Consider the following 18025-nt stretch of genomic DNA (forward strand, 5'->3'; position numbering starts at 1 on the left):
GTTCCTGGAAAAATTATGGAGAAGTTCATACTGGGTACTGTTGAAAGGCATTTAAAGAATAATACAACCATCAGGCACAGTCAACATGGGTTCACAAAAGGAAAGTCCCGTTTAACTACTCTGATATCCTTCTCTGATAAGGTCACCCACCCAGTGGATGAAGGGAAGATGGTGGATGCAGTTTTTCTGGATTTTAGTAAGACTTTTGATTCTGTCCCTCACAGCATCCATCTGGACGAGTTGTCCAACTGTGGGATGAGTGGGTTTATGGTGCGCTGGGTGAAGAACTGGCTGAAGGGCAGAGCTCAAAGGATTGTAGTGAATGGGGCTACATCTCGCTGGTGACCGGTCACCAGTGGTGTTCCTCAGGGTTCAATTTCCTCAGGCCAGTTCTGTTCAATATATTTATCAATGATCTGGATGCAGGAGTTGAATGCACCATTAGCAAGTTTGCTGATGATACCAAACCGGGAGGTGCTGTTGACTGTCTTGAAGGACAAGATGCCTTGCAGAGGGATCTAGATCGATTGGAGCATTAGGCTATGATTAATGAGATGAAGTTTAACAAGTCAAAATCCTGGATCCTGCACCTAGGACGGAGTAATGCCAGCCACAGGTATAAATTGGGAGAGGAGTGCCTGGAGAGCAGCCCTGCGGAAAGGGATCTGGGGGTGCTGGCTGACAGCAGGCTCAATAGGAGTCAGCAGTGTGCCCGGGCAGCCAAGAGGACAAACCGCATCCTGGGGGGCATCAAACACAGCATAACCAGCCCGTCAAAAGAGGTGATTACCCCACTGTATTCAGCGTTGGTGCGCCCTCACTTTGAATACTGTGTGCAGCTCTGGGCCCCACAATTTAAGAAGGATGTGAAGGTCCTTGAATACAGCCAGAGGAGGGCAACAAAGTTGGTGAAAGGGCTGGAAGGAATGTCCTCTGAGGAGCAGCTAAGGACTTTGGCTTTGTTTGGTTTGGAGAAAAGGAGGCTGAGGGGCAACCTCATTGCTCTCTCCAGCTTCCTGAGGAGAAGAAGTGGAGAGGGAGGTGCTAATCTCTTCTCCCTGGGATCCAGTGATAGGACGCATGGGAATGGTTCAAAGCTGCACCAGGGGAGGTTTAGACCGGATATTAGGAAGCATTTCTTTACAGAGAGGGTGGTCAAACCCTGGAACAGGCTTCCTAGAGACATGGTCGATGCCCCAAGCCTGTCAGTGTTTAAGAGGCATTTGGACAATGCCCTTAACAACATGCTTTAACTTTTGGTCAGCCCTGAATTGGTCAGGCAGTTGGACTAGATGATCATTGTAAGTCACTTCCAACGGAAAGAATCTTCTATTCTATTCTGTTCTGTTCTGTTCTATTTCTTCTGCTTGCTTTTTGCAGTGTGTATAATTGTGGCAGAGGGAAATACCAGTCAACAATTTGGGATTTTGTCATTCAAATACGAAAATTCTTAATTCTCACTCATATTTATCCATGCAAATTCCCTTGGAAATTAGTTAGAAAATGACTGAGAAAAGTCAAGGAATCTTCTTTTTTTTTTAAGGAACTGTTTTGTTCCTCCAAGGCATCTCTCCCAAGCTGGCTAACTTAATATATATGTGGGATTTGGTAGCACTGAGACTTCAGTCATGCTGAAACACTTGTTCATTTATATAATCTTTGCTGTGTAACAATTAAAAATCTGCTGCACATTTTTGAAGGTTTTGAATATACTCATTTTATAGTTAGGCATTGTTATTCTTAATTACTCAAATAAAATAAACAGAAATTATTATAGACAATGAATTGTAATGAAGAGTTTAAAATGTCCAGTATTAGAAAGAATTACATTTTTTCATTGAGTAGCACTATTATCTCTTCTTAGATTTACATATTTCTGTTCTGTGCAAAGTGTTTGAGACCATCCAAACTGCAAAAACAAATGCAGATGAATTTATCAATACAATGTGGCCTGGTAGCTGAATCTTCTTTTATGAGTTTGTATTGGGTCTGGCTGAAGTGAAGTTAATTTTCCTGTAGCAGCCCTCATAGTGTTGTGCTTTGTATTGGTAGCTAGAAAGGTGTTGATAACACACCAGTGTTTTGGCTACTGCTGAGCAGTGCTCGCACAGCATCAAGGCTGTCTCTCCAACACTCCCCCCTCACCAGCAGGCTGGGGGCGGGCAAAATCTTGGGAGGGGACATAGCCAGGACAGCTGACCCAAACTGACCAAAGGAATATTCCATACCATATGACATCTGCTCAGCAATAAAAGCTAAGAGAAAGGAGGAGGAGGGGGAGAGTTAGAGCAGCTTGGTGGGCCAGCCAAGGTCAACCCACCACAGAGTTAGACAAATGGGCCTGGAAGTCTCATTCAAAGAAGAATAACCCTGGGTCTCCCCCTTTGGTCCCTCACTGACCATGAGGATGTGGCCAAAACAATCAAGTGGAGTGAGATGTTATCCTCATTTAGAACATGCTGATTGCCTAGTTTGTAGGTTCATGTTAGATTTAATCACCAAAAAGATGTATTTGTCTTTCTTTAATGTTTAATGAGCAGCCTCTACTAGGTACCTACAGTGCTGGTGTTTTGTGTTGGTATTTTGTATGAATATGTACCATGGTCCTCATTTTGAAAAGAGATGTATAGCAGAACAGTTTTTTCTGGTAGTCAGTTAATTCTGAGACTCCCCAGTAACACTCACTTTCACTTTATTTCCCTCTGTCTCATGGTACTGATTTAAGAGTTGGCACTTAAATCATGGGATTCATGCAGGATGAATTTTAAATACTGGGGAAGTTTGAACAGGGATGTGAAAGGTCTGGACAATCCTTTGAATACCCAGGAAGGAAATGCCAGTGAAGATTGAAGGTTAATTCAAATCTAAGCCAAACTTCTCCTGGATGGACTAAATTGAGCTGGAGGCTTTGTGCAAGTCTGCATTGCTACATTTTAATCAAGCCAGAACGCTCAGAAGAAGTTTTAATAAATTACAAGTATAAAAGAAAACTAACGGGGAGTTGATGAGCTTCTCAGAACCACTTAACAAAGGCTGCATTTAACATTATTTTGAGTTGGGGAATCACCTTACACAAACTGGTTCATTTTGTATAAACTTGTTTACACTTTATTTTTAGTTTAATAGTTGGATGAACTTAAAAGGACAACTCTTTCCTCAGTCTCTGGTACATCTAGAATTGCATCAAAGAAGATGGATGCAAATATTTTTTTTTTAGAAAAAAAATTTTTGAGAGGAGCTGTAGACAAATGCTGTTCATATGAAATGTTGGAATTTTGCCAAAATATAGCCTTAATCCTAAAAAGTTTAGGACATTTTTATTTGTGTTCAGGCTGAGCTCCTTGAGGGGGAGTGAGGCAGCATTCTGTTGCAGACTTGTCCATCTGCTTATTTTTCCAGCTGGTGGTATGACTAGCTTACCTGGAAGAAAGAGTAATGGGATTGGAAAGGTATGGACATGGCTAAGTATTTTTGTAAAATTGAACTCCCTTGACATTTCCTGATGAAGCATGTGATAGTATAAAGTAAATTAAAACAGAGGCCAACTTGGACAAATGTCTGACAGGCATCATTTGGTGGTTCTTCTTAATGAGGAGTGACACTTCTTTCTTTTCTTTCTTTTATGCAATTCATCAGGGCAAACCAGCCCACAGATCTTTGCAGTAACACACAAAAATATTTCTAACCCCAAAGACTGTGTCAATTCAAACAGCACTTGTACAAGCAAAGTGATAATCTATTGTACTTCTTTAGAGAGTTCTTTTTTGATGTCAGTTATAGCATCATAATGTGCATTGTATTATTGTTCTACTTAGACAGTGAATTACTGATGTGTATAATGATGCACCTGTTAGTCAAGAAATCCCTCAGAAGCCAAACAGTGCTATAAAATTGACATACTCCTGCGCAGCCAGAACTGTCAGGATGTTTCCTCTGCATTATGCAATGTTTTCTGCTTTATGGCCATTACAGGCAATAATAAAACAGCTGTTGGTGAGTGGTATGTTGTCAAATATCAGTGAAAAGCATTGAGATGATGATAGCAATGTGATGTACAGTGCAACAGCTAAGGATGGGTCAGTGTTTTTACTATCAACCCTGTTTTTTTCTTCTGTGTGTATATGTCTTTGCCGTAGGCAGGAACCTGCCAAACAGCAGATAAACCCTGGAGCAATGACCAACTTTTGTGCTTGCAAAATTTTCAATAAATCTAACCATATAACTTCATTTAGTTTCTGGAAATAAAGTTTTGTGACAGACTGCCAATGAATTTTGCAACTTTGTGGGTCTACCACTGGTGCTGACAAGTCTTCTGACTTCTTTGTCTTTCTGATTGTTCAACTGGACTGCCTTTATTACCATGGAGAAGAGGTGAAAGGAGAGGGTGGAAAGACATTCAGTATACCTTTAGTCACAACATCATAAAGAATTTATTTAATATGTATTTGTTGCATTTTGATTACATCTTTCTTGGGGATCCCAGGAATGCTCTGAATACTAAGGAGGCTTGGGGCCTTCGCCCACATTTCTATAGCATCTCTCCTGGCCACCTGAGTTTGGGATGAGGCTGCCTGCAATTCTAAGGAAGACCTTAGAACCTCTGTCAGCTTGCTGGCTCTGGAAGCTTTTTCACTGAAAGGGCAGAGGGGATAGATCATCATCTGAGACCTGTTCACTGCACAAGTCCCTGTATCATGGAGGGTGTGCTTCAAGCACTGGAGGTGTGAAAGACTGGTCTCCACAGATGGCCCAGGAACACTCCTATGGAGAAGAAATGTCAGTGGGAATTATCATGACCTTGAATGCCATTCTACGGAGCCATAGAGTTTATCACCAGCATAATTTGAGGATCACAAATATTATTTTAATATAACCCAGAGAGATAGGAAAGTATTATTTCTTTACATGACTACTGCTAGTAACATTTTTTCATGTAGCAAACACATACAAAAGCTACTGCCCTTCAGAAATGTCTTAGTACTTTCTTTTACTGTTACAGATATGTCATACAGATACATAGTTCATCATAAAAGATCGATGAGAATCAATAATTGCACCCAATTATGCTAAGTTCCACTTCAGTGCTGCGGAACAGGACTATGCCTCTCTCTTTAGATCATGAGTCAGCATCCTGGTTGGTTTAATGATCACTTCTTAAGATAAGGAGCAGATTACAACTGGACTAAGATCAGAGAGCAGAGATGAACTAGAGATTAAATACTATAAATTTGACTTTCACTTGTTTGAAAAGAATAAACCAGAGAGGAAAGAACTTAACTAAGTCTTAGACATGAAAGCCCATTGCAGAGACTGTTTTCTAGCTAAACAAAACCAAGGGCTGTTACCATAACTGTTTCAGCTGACTTCAGATTAGAAAAATAAGGTCTCTGAAATACACAAGAACCTGTCTATGAGAGGCACCAGAATAGAATGATCTCTGAATGCAATTCAGCAACCAAAATTGTCAGTTAAGTTGGTGAAAAAGGGTGACTTAAACCCTCATTCAGAAATTAAATTTATTTCTCCTAAAACCAAACTTTTCACTATTTCTTAGGGAATAAACTGCATGTGTTTTCCGTGGGCTATGCATATGGCACTCCCCCAACCTCGATGATTTAACATTTGTATTCTTTGAAGGCAGGTAGGTAACAATCTGGGGGCTAGTGAAGCCAGAGAGTCTTCGTTTACCAAAGTGGCTTGAAGTTGTAAGACAACAGTAAAGAGTCATGAAGCATTAGCTCAGGTAAAAGTTCTCAGAAATATATGGCTTACAATAACTCAGAATCCCAGATCTCTCAAAACTGTAAGTTAGACTAAGACCTTTTTCTTCTATTTCTAACCTTCCATAGCCCCACCCCTCCTATTTTCCTATTTTCCTTCTCTCCACTCCTGCATGGGAATTTGTTAGACTCAATAGTATTTGTAAGAAAATAGCCTTAGCTAATTTTCTATCAAAGCTGCAATGTACTCTGTAAATTGGTTTTATAGTCTTTATAACACCACTGGCTACTCAGCATGAGGATATTTGCATTTCTGATAAAATAAAATAATACATCTAGAAAGATACTCGCTTGTAGGAACAGCATGGTTCCTGTGAGTGGTGGGTAATAGAAACCTTGAATCTCATTTTGGCTTTCTTGGTGTGTCGAAAGTGGATATATCCTAAATTCTCTATTCAGTTATTCAGTTATTATTATATGCATTTTAAATTTATGCATTGCTATGAGTATTAAATAAATAGATGACAGAGAACAATTTCTTATTCCACAAAGAAGAGGAAAAGTTTTTTCTTTCTTTGCTTCCAAATAACTTCATTTGATTTAAACTACTATTTAAGAGGACTCTCAGCTAAATCTTAAGTTTCAGTCCATATCTCAGGACCATTATGATTATTTTTGTTTTATCCAATTTATTTTAATTAATTTAAGTTTATTAATATTATTTGAAATGCAGGCAGTATCATGGGATCAGAAGCCATGATTCCCATCTTGAAATCAAACAGTCTAAATATTCTGTATACAGACTTAAACTGCAGCCGAACCTTTTTTTTTTTTTTGTTTTGATGCTGCTTTTTGAAAGGACTGGATCACCATGCATCCTTGTCTCGCTGTCTAGTGATTGGGACATTCAGTTTGAACAAAGAAAAGGTAACTTTGGATCCTCTTACACTACAGAGCACATTAACCCCAGCTCTCCCACTGTCTGATTATGAGCTCAGACTGCTGTTGTATGGTCACTGTTGCTGTCTTTTTAAAGGGAACTGAAAACCCTACCCCGTTAACAGGGGTCCAAGCCTTGGACCCTGAAGGGGAGGAGGTACATATTTTCTGGAGATCGTCAGAAGGGTATGCCTTCTGAATAGAGGTTCCCTCAGTTCATCTTGTGGTCTACTTTGGACCCTCTTTGAGATATCAGTGTTTGTAGGTATGTAAGTCAGCATACTGGCAGAGCCTGTATACTTATGAGTTTGGTAGCGAGCTAGGGTACAGTAATCTGAAGCAATAAATGGGGATCCATCTGCTAAGGACTAAATTTTCAAAAGGACCCTAGATTTACAGCGTGGCCTGCAATAGGAAAATAGGCTTTAAATTTGGGATTAAAGCTACTTTTTTTTTCCACTAGTATTTCAAGATAATTTGTTTCCTATTAAATCTTTTTTTCTATAGGTTGTTGATGCAGATGATTGATTGTTCTGCTGGAACTCGTTAGAAACCTGTTTCTTTTTTTCATATTTCAGAACAAAAGAGCAAACCTCTTTTAAGGCATCTGAGCCCACAATATTTCACAAGTGTATGGAGCAGGAAATTGTTTTGGATAATACCCTGAATTAAAGATAGCAGATTTGGCCAATGATTCCTTTTTTAGGGATAGGACACTATAAAACATATAGGAATTCCTTTTTTAGAAAGTGGATGAGTGATTTGTTTCCTTTGCATTAGATGCTGTGTATGAAAGTATTTTAACATTTTTGTATGGTTTTCTGTTTCTATTTCAGTTTCATTGGATGATTCCTTTTCGTATGAAGGCTAAATGTTATATTTTATCTGCATTATTTTCCCTTTACTTCTAATGTTTCCATCTTATAATTTTAAGGGATTCTTTCTCATGGCTTGTTTCAGCTGAACTGGTAACAGAATGTTTTAGAACACTATTAAAAAGGTCAAGGCCTTGAAATTTCTGGTAAACCTGTTATAGCTGCTTGTACGCTCACAAAGACATGAATTTTAGATGGATGGTATATGTTCCTCAGGAGATGAGTTTATTTTGTTACCTTAAAACTTTACCTTGAAAATATCTATCTTTCCTTTTCTTTGCCCAGAGAAATGAAAATTGTAATGAACCCCAAGAATGCTGTTTTGATTACTCTTTTAACATCTCATGACCTTCATTGATTTTTCAGTGAACGGTTTGTTATAGATATTAAAGCAAACGTGGCTAATTCACCTGACTGACAGAAACTGGCAGAAGCTAATCCATGACAGTGGATACATAAAAAAACCAAATGATATTTCAATGTTTATCAAGGAAAAGAGGGGAAGAGCACAACGGGAGTTCTAGTATACTTCAGAAAACATGGTGATAATATTTTCTGACATGAAAACATGTGTTGTGATTTGTGAAGTTAGATGGGATGATTGGTGAAGCTGAGAAGCCACGGTGGCGAGCTCCTCTCCTGAACAACGTGTCACAGCTCAGCTGTATATAACACAGTTTGAAATTAGATTTGATGTTTCAGGGCAAATATTAGATAAATAGTGTTTCATTGTTTGCTTTCAACATACTGTAAAATAAGGAAAGGGTGCTTAAATTCCACAGAAAATAAATTCAGTGTAAATTATTTCAGTTCAACTATACTTTCCATAATGAAGTGGTCAGTTATAATAATGATGAATCCTCTCCTTCCTTCCATCTCCAAAAGAGGCTAAGCACTCACTGGAAATATGATTTAAGATTTGTTTAAATACCTCGTGTTGGCCCCTAAATGAGTTGCCAGTGGTGACTGAGCTGATTAAATGGTTAGAAAGGGTTTTTTTAGGAATTTTGTGTTAGAACATATGTATTAGACTATCTTTTCTGATTGTCTCAATTTTGCAGCTTTAGATTTCAGAAAACTTCATGTGATAGTCTAAGATTTTCTAGGTCTAATCCCTGCTTGAAGAGGAATTTGTAAAATTTATTAATAAGGGGAAATTGCTAGCAAACAAAAAAACTATCTATAAATGTTAGTTAAGTTTTATGATATGCAATTTGGCAACCTAAGGGTTAATAAGAGAAAACATTTTGATGAACTGTTCTTAGTAATATAATCATGGTGTGAGAATTATAACGTGAAGTCCAAAGTCATATCTTAGATTATACAGTGAGTTAGACTGTTAGGGTGCGAGATCTCCAAAGCTATCGTAATAGATGAGATTATTACATGCTGGAGCTGAGTGAATCATGTGGTATTCAATTTAAAATCTGAACTGTCAATTTCTTTTTATTTTATATAAACTTTACTGTGATTTCTCTAGGTCTTGTAGCAAGTTTTTGCGACCATGATAAGCATATACTATTAATTTTACATTGACTTTATAAAAGCATAAAGCAAGGACTAGGTGAATCATAGTTTTCTAGAGAATTACCAGTTTACCGATTTACTTGCTGCTAGATGAACTAGATCATGGCTCTTGATACAGTCATATTCTTGTTGATTCCCAATCTTTTCTAGGGAGAAGTGAGTGGTTCAGCTGATTGATATTGTTTGATATTATTGTTATAAGTACCCAGAGATACCAACAGAAAATAGACCTGTTGCTTTGGTATCAAGGCAGGTATAGTGCCCAATAAGAGAAGGCTTAAAGCCAGGTACCAGGTCAAAAGTGTATTGTTTACCCTCAGGAAAAGGTTGATAAGTGATTCAGCTGTTATACACCAGGGGAAGATGATCTCTGTGCATTGCCTCACCTTTGTGAGGTGAATCTCTGGCCATTGCCGGCTGAGTATCATTTCCTTGTAGATCTCTCAACTTGAATAAACAAGAAAACCAAAGGCTGGAGGGTAAGCTCTATTCAAGAGAGTTGAAATGACAGATGCAGTCAAAAGCAGAATGAGGAACTGAATGCATGAATTGCTCTATCCTGTTATTATATTCCCTGATATTATATTCTCTGATCAAACTGATTATGCGCTTGGTCTGTCTTTTCTAATTTTGAACTTCCAAAGCAGTTTATTTCTTTCTTTGTGTTTTAAAATTGCTCACACCTTTACCTTTTCTAGTTGCAGATCAAAAACCTGAAATGGTGATTGGAAGATTACAGACTCATCACAAGTTCCCATCAACCACCAGAAGCTTAGTCTTGATAGCACTTGTTTAAGCAAAATTTATGTGCGAGTTTTATTTCTTACACAGAAACCTCCTTTTTTGTCACTTAAGAATGATGGTAGGCAGGGAAAGTCTTATAAAATCAGCTTGTTGACCTTCTATTAGTAATGGTGTTAAGAAGTATATCATAGACCTTTGTGAAGAGGTCTTCTGCTGGTACTCGGAGTTCTATAACCTTTTGAAAGCTAGTGTTGGCAAGACCAGATAGATTCATTTTCTAAGTGCTTTCATGAATTAAGTGACTCTCTCTTATTGCTGATAGCAAAATACAGATGCCAAAGAGGAATGTTTTCTTTTGAAGAAATCATTCAGTGCAAAGAATGTCTACAGTTCGTATACAATAAAAAATGTTTACCCTGTAGGCAGCTCCAGAGTTAATATAAGATTAAGACCTGCATTTGCTTTATACAATGATCCCAGCAAAAAAAAATGTCAGCAAGATGTATAGAGCAGTGCATGTTTGGCTTCCGCAAAATGAGCTGATGAAAAGAAGACATGCCCAACATGTCCATTACATACAAAAGTAAACGAGCAGAAGTGTGTGCAGTGTCTTTATGCTCTCAATACTGAGCTACAAAGGGTCTAATGTAACATTTTTTTGTCTTCTGTATGAGATCTGCAAAATGTTGCTGTTCTATTTGACTTCTAAAATACTTCCGAACAGAGATGGTACGGGACGTTTCAAAAGGTGTTTGATGAAACTGAGCACAGCCTCTGATTCTGGTTGTGTCTTGGGTTTTTTTTTGTGTAGCCAGCTGTCTTCTGCATGGAAGCCTGACCATTAAACAGGAAGAGGCTAGGGAAAAGGACAGGGGCTCGAATGCCCCTGTGTGTCATCATGATGTAGTGTGTTCAACTCACGTTCAGTTCCAGAAACTACAAATTAGTTCTGAGTGTGAAGTTAGATGTCATCAGGGTGTAGCCTGGAAATCATGAAGAACTACAATTAGGAAATGATATGAGGAAGAAGCATGGGAGCCTGAGATCCTTTTCACTTTCCTTCTTATTTTTTTGGTGGTTACTTAAATCACAAGCCTGAGGCAGTTTTTGTGTACTCTCATAAGCACTGAATCCAGGAGAGATTCTATATGTGTCTGCTCAGTGCCCGTGTTGGAGTGTTGGCTGAATAGGCAGCTCCATAGAATCATAGAATCATAGAATCATTAAGGTTGGAAAAGATCTCTAAGATCATCGAGTCCAACTGTCAACCCAACACACCATGCCCACTAAACCATGTCCCTAAGCGCCTCATCTACACGTCTTTTAAATATTTTCAGGGTTGGTGACTCAACCACTTCCCTGGGCAGCCTGTTCCAAGGCCTGACCACTCTCTCAGTAAAGAAATTTCTCCTAATGTCCAGTTTAAACCTCCCTTGGTGCAACTTGAGGCCATTTCATCTCGTCCTATCGCTTGTTACTTGGGAGAAGAGACCAACACCCACCTCGCTACAACCTCCTTTCAGGTAGTTGTAGAGCGCGATGAGGTCTCTCCTCAGCCTCCTCTTCTCCAGGCTAAACAACCCCAGTTCCCTCAGCTGCTCCTCATAAGACTTGTGCTCCAGGCCCTTCACCAGCTTCGTTGCCCTTCTCTGGACACGCTCCAGCATCTCAATGTCCTTCTTGTAGTGAGGGGTCCGGCTTTTTAAAAAAAAAGCCAGATCTGGCTTTTTAAAAACAGAGATTAAATATCCAGATTTTTTAAGCCAGTAAGTTAGTTTCTGATTATTAAAACTAGCGATAAGCCAAAAGTTTCAGAGCTTGAATTCCATTTAGATGGTACTTAAAAACACATCCAATAAATATAGTAAAGATGAGCTTAGTATTTTCATGAGAAAAAATGTGACAAAATATTGAGCAGAACACACAGGGCTAAACCTCACAAGTTAAAATATTGACAAAACACATCTATAACTACTTTGATAATGTTTTTTTTTTATCATGCCGTAAAGACAATGACTAGTTGAGGTCACAGCTCTTGTTTTCCTGGCCACAAGGAAATTACTGCCAAAATCATTTAGTCCCTTATTACAAGGTTATTGTCAGGCTATTTGCCAAATGCAAAGCCAAAATCTTAATCTCCATGTGGGTAATTTATAGACTTTCTTGCTTCACAATGAAAGGGGTGCTTTTTAAGAAGAAGAAAATTTACTTAGAGCAAATCAGAAGTTAAGAAATACCTTAGCTTTTACCCTTTCAGCATCTAGAATCATCCACTCTCTCAACAGGTGAATTCAAAGACCTCCATATTACATGAAGGGCTGATCCATCTATATGGGTTATAAAATATAACATAGCAATTTATACTTGTAGAATGGGCTCATATATTACTTAGTTTAGGAAATGTGAATTTACAAAATTCGGTAGCACCTATTGGAAAGAATTTTCTGCCAGAATGGATTTAGCAGTGGTGTGCCAAAGCCTGTTCTTGTGGTGTTGCTCTGAAGAGCTTTCTGATGCCTTCAATACAGATATTGTGAGTCTAAGGCTTGAAGCTTAGGAGACTAAGGCTCCTCCTCCTCTCCGAGTGGGGTCACGTATTAGGGAACATTTGCCCCTATTCTGATACATGTGTCGTGGGCATGTCCCAGCCAAAAGTCATGTAACAGACAGAGGTCCACAAGTAGGGACAATAAATTTCCCAGACATTCAGTAGCCTGGAAGCCATGCTCTGGCTGGTTGACTCTGTCCCACAGAGGAAGGAATTGCAAAAGAACCTGTTACGTGGAAAATATGACTTCCAGCACTATTGCAGGGACATGGAAAGGCTGAGAGAGAAGAAGGAGCAAAAAGAATTTAGAGGGAAGTCTCCTTTCCCTTCCTGCATAGCCTAATAAATCCATGCAGGACATACCTGCACATATATAGATAGATATATATAACTAAATATATATAGTTTTATCTCTCTCTCTCTCCAGTACAAAATTATTAACAGCTGTCTTTAAAATTACAATGTATATACTGAGTACTCAGTGCATTTTATTCCATTCCTGAAACCATTTTCTGCTTCCTGACTGTTAGCATCAGGGCTCTGTTTCTTTCTAGCAGTTGCACACCACTTTTACTATAAGCAACTAAACCATAACACTGACAAAAGCAAAGTTTTCATAATTTCCTCATAGTAGGTTTAGATTCTGGTATGCCTGTATGCAAGGTTAGGGGTATGCCTGTATTAAGTGGAAAATTTTACCCTACCTTATGTTAGTCTGTTACAAATCAAAAACTGTTCCCTGTTGTAACTTCAAATATTCAAAAAATCATAAATTAGTAAAACTGTTAGACTGGCTTAAATGAGAGCACAAATGCTAGCTCTGGTACTTTTTTTAAGGAGAGAAGGTCAAGGGCTGTTTTTTGAGCTCTTAAAATACCTATGAACTACATTTTTGAGGTTTTACATGTTACTGAATGCTCTAAGCTAAATTTTGTTTCTTAAAAATGATTTCTCAAGAATTCAGCTATAGCAGCACTATAGAGAACATTGGAAATTTCTGTGTTTTGCAGTGAAATATGCATGACTCAGTTAATTTCCCTACTCTTGTGCTCTTTTCTACCCAGTTCTTCTTTCTGAAGTTAGAGGATGGGGTGAAAAATGGGTAATTGACAGATCTGTTTATTAACAATATTTTGTTTGGAATAGGTAAGAGTTAAAATACTTCATCAAATCAATCTGGGCAGTAGAGTGGGTGTCTACACAGAGGACCAGCTTGCTCTATATATCTGCAGATGACTGGAGTTTGGAGCAATGGAATATTATCAGGGGCTTAGTGAAGACTAGAAGCGCTGGAAGGAAAAAGGCAGGAACGGGAAAGAGAAGGGACAAGTTATTGTACTGTTAAGGTATATACAGACTCAGACGAACTGGGGACCTTGAAGACAAACAGTGATTTCTCTGTACACAGATGTTTTTTCTAAAAACTTGGTAAGAAAAGATGAAATAGAATGTGGAGTGTCAAATTCAGGATTTTTAAAATAATTTGTTTATTTTCTGCTAATATTCTATTTTAAACGTATATTCAGAAACATTGCAAAGCCTACTTCTAGCCTATCAATTGCCAGAACTGTAAAACAGAAGGTCATACACATAGGAAGATTTTTGGAGGAAGTATGTGTGCAGTCTGAGACCTGGCTTCCACTCATGCTACAGGTCCTACAGTGCTGATAGTCCAGAGACCAAGTTTCCTGAAAGCAGCTTAGTTAGTGGATTAGTCTTGTTCTTTTCCAATAATATGTCTCAAGATTAAAGATAAAACTGTAAGGGTTGACAACCGTATAGTTTTATCTTTCTGCTGTTTCATGCAATTTGATAAAGAAACTTGGCAGGTTGCTTCTCATTCTTCTTAGCTTGGCTTGCTGACTCTTATCTATGTCAGGCAACCACAGTAGTATTGCAGTGGGTTGACCCTGGCTGGATGCCAGGTGCCCACCAAAGCCGCTCTATCACTCCCCTCCTCAGCTGGACAGGGGAGAGAAAATATAACAAAATACTTGTGGGTCGACATAAGGACAGGGAGATCATTCACCAATTGCCGTCACGGGCAAAATAGACTCAACTTGGGGAAATTAATTGGGAAATTAAATGGGAAATTTAATTTATTACCAATCAAGTCAGAGTAGGATAATGAGAAAATAAAAAACAAATCTTAAAACACCTTCCCCCCACCCCTCCCTTATTCCCAGGCTCAACTTCACTCCCAATTTCTCTACCTCCTCCCCTCCAGCAGCGCAGGGGGACGGGGAATGGGGTTTGTGGTCAGTTCATCACACGTTGTTTCTGCCGCTCCTTCCTCCTCAGGGGGAGGACTCCTCACGCTCTTCCCCTGCTCCAATGTGGGGTCCCTCCCACGGGAGACAGTCCTCCATGAACTTCTCCAACGTGAGTCCTTCCCACAGGCTGCAGTTCTTCACGAACTGCTCCAGAGTGGGTCCTTTCTATGGGGTGCAGTCCTTCAGGAACAGACTGCTGCAGCGTGGGTCCCCCATGGGGTCACAAGTCCTGCCAGCAACCTGCTCCAGCATGGGCTCCTCTCTCCACAGGGCCACAGGTCCTGCCAGGAGCCTGCTCCCGTGCATGCTTTCCACAGAGTCACAGCCTCCTTCGGGCACATCCATCTGCTCTGGCGTGAGGTCCTCCACAGGATATCTGCTCCACCGTTAACCTTCATGGGCTGCAGGGGCACAGCCTGCCTCACCATGGTGTTCACCACAGGCTGCAAGGGAATCTCTGCTCCAGCGCCTGGAGCACTTCCTCCCCCTCCTTCTTCACTGACCTTGGTGTCTGAAGAGTTGTATCTCTCACATGTTCTCTATCCTCTCTTCTGACTGCTGCTGGTGTTGCACAGGTCTTTTTCCCCCTTCTTAAATACGTTATCACAGAGGTGTTATCACTGTTGCTGATGGGCTCGGCCTTGGCCAGCAGTGGGTCTGTCTTGGAGCCAGCTGGCATTGGCTGTATCGGACGTAGGGGAAACTTCTAGCAGCTTCTCACAGAAGCCACCTCTGTAGCCCCCTCGATACCAAAACCTTGCCATGCAAACCCAAGACATTCCACTCCTTGCCTCTGTGAATCACATATTTAAGAATTATCATTAAAATCCACATTCATCACACAATCTTCACAGTCTTCACAAACTTCACTCACATCAACGAAAAAGAATTCCCCACACCAAAATCAAAATAACATCATCACAACACTGGACAAAAGTGGACAATTTACACACAATCCATCCCTCATCCCTTCACCACAATTACAACAACAGAAATTCCCCACGATCATTCTACTTTTCACTTTTTAGCTGTATTCAGTCCATGTTTTGCCCATTACCTGCCCCAATTACTATCTTCATGCCCCACCATGGTGGGTTGACCTTGGCTGGATGATGGGTGCCCACGAAGCCGCCCTATCACTCCCTTCCTCAGCAGGACGGGGAGGGAGAAAATAAGATGGAGAAAAACCTCGTGGGTCAAGATAAAAGCAGTTTAATGAAGCAAAAGCAAAGCCTGCATGCAGAAGCAGAGGAAAACAAAAGATTTATTCTCTACTTCCCATCAGCAGGCGATGTCCAGCCACTTCCCGTGAAGGAGGGTTTCAGTAGCTGTAGCGGTTGCTCTGGAAGACAAACATCGTAATCACAAATGCCCCCCCTCCTCCTCCTTTCTCTTAGCTTTTATTGATGAGCAGATGTCATATGGTATGGAATATTCCTTTGGTCAGTTTGGGTCAGCTGTCCTGGCTATGTCCTCTCCCAAGATCTTGCCCGCCCCCAGCCTGCTGGTGAGGGAGGAATGTCGGAGAGACAGCCTTGATGCTGTGCGAGCACTGCTCAGCAGTAGCCAAAACAGTGGTGTGTTATCAACACCTTTCTAGCTACCAATACAAAGCACAACACTATGAGGGCTGCTATGGGGAAAATTAACTCCTTCTCGGCCAGACCCAATACAAATAGTTAGTTTCTGAAATGGGAAAAGGGTGGGATATAGATTATTTTAATAGTTGTTTGCTTATTTTGTTTTTACGCAAAACTTTTATTCTCACTAGCATCTACAAAACTTATAGAAAAGATTTGTTATTCCCACTTCACAGTTCCCAGGTAATATTGGATCACATTTGCATAAAGCATGGGTGGCAACTTTAAAAACTTTAAAAATGTACTTCAGTGAAGTACGTCAGTATATTTTTACCTTGTTTTGGCTTTGCTGCTAGCAACAAGTTAGATCAAAGTTACTAATGCCAAGGAGCCAGCTAGTAGGTGAATTTTTCATTTCAACATAATCTTATTCATGGTTTGTCTGCTCAAGTAAACATGGCTCTTTTTGCTCTCAGGCAACTGACAACATTCACATAAGTTCAAATCTAGTGTAAATGGAAACCTGTATCCTAAAGCATAGAGAAAATACGCAACATTTTTTCAATGTGTTTTGACCTCTTATTTTTCCTCACAGCTTTATACGTTCTATATAGGAAAGTCTCATACTACGGTTGCTATTCCCGCTGGCAAGTGCAGTTGTTTCAAGCTCCTTTCTCTAACAGGACTTGCTGTTTAGTAGAAAAGCCTGATGCAATGGAGTTCAATAGCTGCCCTTTCCTTCAGACAATTGAGCTTTCTGTGCTGAAAAGTGTGCTGGGAACTCTTTGACCTCCTCTTTCACATTCCCTGTTGCACAAATAATACTGAGTTGTGGCTTCCACACATAACACAGCGGCTGACTTCACCAGTTGCTGAAGCTTCCATTATCCCTCTCATGCAAAACCAAAAAGCACTGTGACTTGGAATCATGGAAATTACAAATCTGATCTTCAGCTGTAAAAGCTGGCACAATTGTGCTAAGGCTGATGCCAGTTTGCAGCAGCTGATGTTCTCAACTTGCAGGGGAGGAAAGGAAGTTTGAACTTTACAATCCATCTTAAATATAAAGATATAGTTAAGGTGGAAAGTGACCATTTTATAATCTCGTTTGTCTTAGAGTAGGACTCTGACTGTAGAATTTAAATTCTACGTTGATGGGGATACAATAGAATGCTCTGTGTTTTTCCTTCTCTTTCTTCACTTAAGCAGTAGCACAGCTATAATGTTTGTGGTGTTGGACAGATAGAAAGACTTGAAAGAGATCTAGTTTGAGTTTAAGCCATATTTTGGGGAAGGATTGTTTTTTATTGATCCACACCAGTTGCACCTTCATCTCAAATGCAATTATATTTCCAGATGGAAAATATTATAGCTTTTTAGCTACAATATTGTAGTATTGTAGCTTTCCAGATACTCCTGAGCTGGAAAATGTTGTTGAGGTTGTATAATCTAGTATGGTTTTGCATTCTAGTGAAAATGAGAGCATGGGATATCTGTTTTTTTCCCCAAAATCCTACAGAAGACGAACCTTGAAATAGCAAGTAGCCTGATGAGGTGGGCACGAGTCTTAAGTGTAAGAAACTGCTCTGCTGCTTCTTAGGTGTGTGTCCTAATGACCTCCTTTTAATAGTGCAAAGAATCTAAATGGCTTTGAAGCCAGAAGGCAGGAGCCTTGTTCTGTCCGTAGTGAATATATGAGTTCCACTCCGATTCTCTTTACCCAAAAACTGACATCTTCTTGCATCCGTGTTGTATTTCACACTCCACTGCAAAATGTTTCTTCCCAGGAATGCATATGTAAGTGTGTATGTGTCTTGTT

Source organism: Calonectris borealis, chromosome 5, assembly GCF_964195595.1.
Source record: "Calonectris borealis chromosome 5, bCalBor7.hap1.2, whole genome shotgun sequence".
NCBI classification, from domain to species: domain Eukaryota; kingdom Metazoa; phylum Chordata; class Aves; order Procellariiformes; family Procellariidae; genus Calonectris; species Calonectris borealis.